Source organism: Chiloscyllium plagiosum, unplaced genomic scaffold (assembly GCF_037043375.1).
Source record: "Chiloscyllium plagiosum isolate Xiang-an unplaced genomic scaffold, Cpla_swu_hap1 HiC_scaffold_48, whole genome shotgun sequence".
NCBI lineage: Eukaryota > Metazoa > Chordata > Chondrichthyes > Orectolobiformes > Hemiscylliidae > Chiloscyllium > Chiloscyllium plagiosum.
Window position 1 is genome coordinate 17,927,033 of NW_028270186.1, and position 8,000 is coordinate 17,935,032.

Sequence of the window (8,000 nt, forward strand, 5' to 3'; positions counted from 1 at the left end):
ACACATAAAAACACAAATACACAAACGCAGACACTCAAATACACACACAAACGGACAAACACTTAAATACACTCACACAGACACTCAAATACACATGCAGACAGACACAGAAAAACACTCAAATACACACAGAACTCAAGTACACACACACACTGACAAACACTCAAATACACACACACACAGATAAACACTCACATACACACAGTCAAATACACAAACAGACAGACACGCACAGAAACACTCAAATACACACAGACAGACACACACACAAACACTCAAATATACACACAAACACTCATACAGAAACAGTTAAACAAACACACAGACACTCAAAATTGTCCATGTTACAGAAGAGAAGTTGCTGAATGTCTTATAATTCAAAAAGACGGATAAGTCCCCAAGACCCAATTGTGTGTTCCCAATAACTCTGTGGGAAGCTCGGGAAGTGATTGCTGGGCCTCTTGCAAGATACTTGTATCATTGATAGTCATAGGTGAGGTGCCAGAAGACTGGAGGTTGGGAAGGGTGGTTAGGACAAGCCAGGGAACTATAGACCGGTGAGCCTGACATCAGTGGTGGGCAAGTTGTTGGAGGGAATCCTGAGGGACAGGATGTACAGGAATTTGGATAGGTAAGGACAGATTAGGGGTGGTCAACATGGCTTTGTGCTTGGGAAATCATGTCTCACAAACTTGATTGAGTTTTTTTTTGAAGAAGTGAACATAAGAGGTATAGTTAGGGAGTTTGCAGAATTGGAGGTGTAGTGGACAGCGAAGAGGGTTACCTCAGATTACAACAGGATCTGGACCAGATGGGCCAATGGGCTGAGAAGTGGCAGATGGAGTTTAATTCAGATAAATGCGAGATGCTGCATTTTGGGAAAGCAAATCTTAGCAGGACTTATACACTTAATGGTAAGGTCCTGGGGAGTGTTGCTGAACAGAGACCTTGGAGTGCAGGTTCATAGCTCCTTGAAAGTGGAGTCGCAGGTAGATAGGATAGTGAAGGCGGCGTTTGGTATGCTTTCCTTTATTGGTCAGAGAATTGAGTACAGGAGTGGCCGAGTGGTTAAGGGAATGGGCTAGAAGTCTACTGGGGTTTCCCTGTGCAGACCCGAGTCCTGCCGACTACGGTGAAGGGCGATGGTGATATAGTGGTTGACCCATAGTGCTCAGGGATGTGCAGGTTAGGGTGGATTGGCCGTGCTAAATTACCCATAGTGCTCAGGGATGTGCAGGTCAGGGTGGATTGGCAGTGCTAAATTACCCATAGTGCTCAGGGATGTGCAGGTTAGTGTGGATTGGCCATGCTAAATTACCCATAGTGCTCAGGGATGTGCAGGTTAGGGTGGACTGGCCGTGCTAAATTACCCATAGTGCTCAGGGATGTGCAGGTTAGGGTGGATTAGCCATGCTAAATTACCCATAGTGCTCAGGGATGTGCAGGTTAGGGTGGATTGGCCATGCTAAATTACCCATTGTGTTAGGTGAAGGGGTAAATGTAGGGGAATGGGTCTGGGTGGGTTGCTCTTCGGAGGGTCAGTGTGGAGTTGTTGGGCCGAATGGCCTGTTTCCACACTGTAGGGAATCTAATCTAATCTAAGGAGTTGGGAGGTCATGTTGTGGCTGTACAGGACATTGGTTAGGCCACTTTTGGAATAATGCGTGCAATTCTGATCTCCTTCCGATCTGAAAAATGTTGTGAAATCCAAGAGGGTTCAGAAAAGATTTACAAGGATGTTGCCAGGGTTGGAGGGTTTATTAGGGAGAGGCTGAACAGGCTGGGGCTGTTTTCCCCAATTGTCAGAGACTGAGGGATGACCTTACAGGGGTTTATAAAATATTAAGGGGGCATGGATAGGGTAAATAGGCAAGGTCTTTTCCCTGCGGTCAGGAGTCCAGAACTAGAGGGACATAGGTTTAAGGTGAGAGGGGAAAAGATATAAAAGAGACCTAAGGGGTAACTTTTTCACAGAGGGTGGTATGTGTATGGAATGAGCTGCCAGAGGATGTGGTGGAGGCTGGTACAATTGCAACATTTAAGAGGCATTTGGATGGGTGTATGAATAGGAAGGGTTTGGAGGGATATGGGCCGGGTGCTGGCAGGTGGGACTAGATTGGGTTGGGATATCTGGGTCGGCATGGACGGGTTGGACCGAAGGGTATGTTTCTGTGCTCCAGCTACACTGTCCCCCATCAAACGCTCCCTGGACAGGGACAGCAGAGGGTTAGATTAAAGTGATAGATGGAAGATGGAGCTTTTCTCTGTATCTAACCCCGTGCTGTCCCTGTCCTAGGAGTGTTTGATGGGGGACAGTGTAGAGAGAGCTTTACTCTGTATCTAACCCTGTGCTGTCCCTGTCCTGGGAGTGTTTGATGGGGGACAGTGTAGAGAGAGCTTTACTCTGTATCTAATCCCGTACTGTCCCTGTCCTGGGAGTGTTTGATGGGGAACAGTGTAGAGAGAGCTTTACTCTGTATCTAACCCCGTGCTGTCCCTGTCCTGGGAGTGTTAGATGGGGGACAGTGTATAGAGAGCTTTACTCTGTATCTAATGCCGTGCTGTCCCTGTCCTGGGAGTGATTGATGAGGGACAGTGTAGAGAGAGCTTTACTCTGTATCTAACCCTGTGCTGTCCCTGTCCTGGGAGTGTTTGATGGGGGACAGTGTAGAGAGAGCTTTACTCTGTATCTAATCCCGTACTGTCCCTGTCCTGGGAGTGTTTGATGGGGAACAGTGTAGAGAGAGCTTTACTCTGTATCTAACCCCGTGCTGTCCCTGTCCTGGGAGTGTTAGATGGGGGACAGTGTATAGAGAGCTTTACTCTGTATCTAATGCCGTGCTGTCCCTGTCCTGGGAGTGATTGATGAGGGACAGTGTAGAGAGAGCTTTACTCTGTATCTAACCCCATGCTGTCCCTGTCCAGGGAGTGTTTGATGGGGGACAGTGTAGAGAGAGCTTTACTCTGTATCTAACCCTGTACTGTCCCTGTCCTGGGAGTGTTTGATGGGGGGACAGTGTAGAGAGAGCTTTACTCTGTATCTAACCCCATGCTGTCCCTGTCCTGGGAGTGTTTGATGGGGGGACAGTGTAGAGGGAGCTTTACTCTGTATCTAACCCCGTGCTGTCCCTGTCCTGGGAGTGTTTGATGGGGGGACAGTGTAGAGAGAGCTTTACTCTGTATCTAACCCCGTGCTGTCCCTGTCCTGGGAGTGTTTGATGGGGGGACAGTGTAGAGAGAGCTTTACTCTGTATCTAACCCCATGCTGTCCCTGTCCTGGGAGTGTTTGATGGGGGGACAGTGTAGAGAGAGCTTTACTCTGTATCTAACCCCGTGCTGTCCCTGTCCTGGGAGTGTTTAATGGGGGACAGTGTAGAGAGAGCTTTACTCTGTATCTAACCCTGTGCTGTCCCTGTCCTTGGGGTGTTTGGGGGGACAGTGTAGAGAGAGCTTTACTCTGTATCTAACCCCATGCTATCCTTGTCCTGGGACTGTTTGATGGGGGACAGTGTAGAGAGAGCTTTACTCTGTATCTAACCCTGTGCCGTCCCTGTCCTGGGAGTGTTTGATGGGGGACAGTGTAGAGAGAGCTTTACTCTGTATCTAATGCCGTGCTGTGCCTGTCCTGGGTCTGTTTGATGGGGGACAGTGTAGAGAGAGCTTTACTCTGTATCTAACCCTGTGCTGTCCCTGTCCTGGGAGTGTTTGATGGGGGACAGTGTAGAGAGAGCTTTACTCTGTATCTAACCCTGTGCTGTCCCTGTCCTGGGAGTGTTTGATGGGGGGGACAGTGTAGAGGGAGCTTTACTCTGTATCTAACCCCGTGCTGTCCCTGCCCTGGGAGTGTTTGATGGGGGGGACAGTGTAGAGGGAGCTTTACTCTGTATCTAACCCTATGCTGTCCCTGCCCTGGGAGTGTTTGATGGGGAGACAGTGTAGAGGAGGTAATGGGTTAATCAGATTTCATCGTGGGGAGCCTAAGACAGTACAATCTGGGAATATGGAGAAGGTGTTCCCAGTTGTGGGACCATTGAGAACGAGGCGTCACCATTTCCACATGAAGGGGTGTCCATATTGGACAGAGAGGTGAGAAATCTTTTCTCCCACAGGATCTTGGCGAATGTGTCCCCGAGGAGGTGGAGGGAGCAGAGTCTGTGAAGTTTTCAGACAGAGGTTTGTGGGTTTCTTTAGCCAGGGCTTGGGGGTTAAAGGTTATTCGGGAAAATGGAGCGATCAGATCAGCTGCTCGGTTACTGACTGGGGAAGGGCTATGTCTGTGACTCGAGGCGGGGAGTGACTGACATCTGGAGGTGAGAGCGAGCTACTGCAGCACAACACCGGCCCAGAATCTCCGGCCGTGTGGCCTTGGAGTGGGGTTTCAAATGTGGCCTGGCCCACTTTCCACACACAGACACTGACACACAGAGCCACTCACATCCCACACACTCACTGACACACAGAGCCACTCACATCCCACACACGCACTGACACACAGAGCCACTCACATCCCACACACAGACACTGACACACAGAGCCACTCACATCCCACACACTCACTGACACACAGAGCCACTCACATCCCACACACACACTGACACACAGAGCCACTCACATCCCACACACGCACAGACACATAGAGCCACTCACATCCCACACACACACTGACACACAGAGCCACTCACATCCCACACACGCACTGACACACAGAGCCACTCACATCCCACACACGCACAGACACACAGAGCCACTCACATCCCACACACTCACTGACACACAGAGCCACTCACATCCCACACACACACTGACACACAGAGCCACTCACATACACACCCCACAGTTACACATCCCACACACGCACTGACACACAGAGCCACTCACATCCCACACACGCACTGACACACAGAGCCACTCACATCCCACACACTCACTGACACACAGAGCCACTCACATCCCACACACACACTGACACACAGAGCCACTCACATACACACCCCACAGTTACACATCCCACACACGCACTGACACACAGAGCCACTCACATCCCACACACTCACTGACACACAGAGCCACTCACATACACTCCCCACACTTACACATTCCACACACGCACTGACACACAGAGCCACTCACATCCACTCCCCACACTTACACGTCCCATACACGCACTGACACACAGAGCCACTCACATACACACCCCACACTTACACATCCCACACACGCACTGACACACAGAGCCACTCACATACACACCCCACACTTACACATCCCACACACACACTGACACACAGAGCCACTCACATACACACCCCACACTTACACATCCCACACACACACTGACACACAGAGCCACTCACATACACACCCCACACTTACACATCCCACACATGCACTGACACACAGAGCCACTCACATACACACCCCACACTTACACATCCCACACACGCACTGACACACAGAGCCACTCACATACACACCCCACACTTACACGTCCCACACACACACTGACACACAGAGCCACTCACATACACACCCCACACTTACACGTCTCACACACACACTGACACACAGAGCCACTGACATACACACCCCACACTTACACGTCCCACACACACACTGACACACAGAGCCACTCACATACACACCCCACACTTACACGTCTCACACACACACTGACACACAGAGCCACTCACATACACACCCCACACTTACACGTCTCACACACGCACTGACACACAGAGCCACTCACATACACTCCCCACACTTACACATTCCACACACCAACTGACACACAGAGCCACTCACATACACCCTCCACACATACACGTCCCATACACGCACTGACACACAGAGCCACTCACACACACACCCCACACTTACACATTCCACACACCAACTGACACACAGAGCCACTCACATACACCCTCCACACATACACGTCCCATACACGCACTGACACACAGAGCCACTCACATACACTCCCCACACTTACACATTCCACACACGCACTGACACACAGAGCCACTCACATACACCCTCCACACATACACGTCCCATACACGCACTGACACACAGAGCCACTCACACACACACCCCACACTTACACATTCCACACACCAACTGACACACAGAGCCACTCACATACACCCTCCACACATACACGTCCCATACACGCACTGACACACAGAGCCACTCACATACACCCTCCACACTTACACGTCCCATACACGCACTGACACACAGAGCCACTCACACACACACCCCACACTTACACATCCCACACACGCACTGACACACAGAGCCACTCACATACACACCCCACACTTACACATCCCACACATGCACTGACACACAGAGCCACTCACATCCCACACACGCACTGACACACAGAGCCACTCACATACACACCCCACACTTACACATCCCACACATGCACTGACACACAGAGCCACTCACATACACACCCCACACACGCACTGACACACAGAGCCACTCATAGACACACCCCACACTTACACGTCCCACACACGCACTGACACACAGAGCCACTCACATACACACCCCACACACGCACTGACACACAGAGCCACTCATAGACACACCCCACACTTACACGTCCCACACACGCACTGACACACAGAGCCACTCACATACACACCCCACACACACACTGACACAGAGCCACTCATAGACACACCCCACACTTACACATCCCACACATGCACTGACACACAGAGCCACTCATATACACACCCCACACTTACACATCCCACACACTCACAGACACTCAGAGCCACTCACATACGCACTGACACACAGAGCCACTCACATACGCACTGACACACAGAGCCACTCACATACACACCCCACACACGCACTGACACACAGAGCCACTCACATACACACCCCACACCTACACGTCCCACACATGCACTGACACACAGAGCCACTCGCATACACACCCCACACTTACACATCCCACACATGCACTGACACACAGAGCCACTCGCATACACTCCCCACACTTACACATCCCACACACGCACTGACACACAGAGCCACTCACATACACACCCCACAGTTTCACGTCCCACACACGCACTGACACACAGAGCCACTCACATACACTCCCCACACTTACACATCACGCACACACACTGACACACAGAGCCACTCACATACACTCCCCACACTTACACATCACGCACACACACTGACACACAGATCCACTCACATACACACCCCACACATGCACTGACACACAGAGCCACTCACATACACACCCCACAGTTTCACGTCCCACACACACACTGACACACAGAGCCACTCACATACACTCCCCACACTTACACGTCCCACACACGCACTGACACACAGAGCCACTCACATACACACCCCACACTTACACATCCCGCACACGCACTGACACACAGAGCCACTCACATACACACCCCACACTTACACATCCCACACACGCACTGACACACAGAGCCACTCACATACACTCCCCACACTTACACATCCTGCAAACGCACTGACACACAGAGCCACTCACATACACACCCCACACTTACACAGACACACAGAGCCATTCAAATGCACTCCCCACACATACACATCCCACACACGCACTGACACACAGAGCCACTCACATACACACCCCACACTTACACGTCCCATACACGCACTGACACACAGAGCCACTCACATACACACCCCACACTTACACATCCCGCACACGCACTGGCACGCAGAGCCACTGACATACACACACCGCGCACACTGACACAGAGAGACACTCACATACACACCACCCCCCACACACTGACACAGAGAGACACACACCCACACCCTGACACAGAAAGACACTCACACATACACTGCACACACTGACACAGAGAGACACTCACGCCCACACACTGACACACACACACACCCCACACACTGACACAGAGAGACACTCACGCCCACACACTGACACACACACACACCCCACACACTGA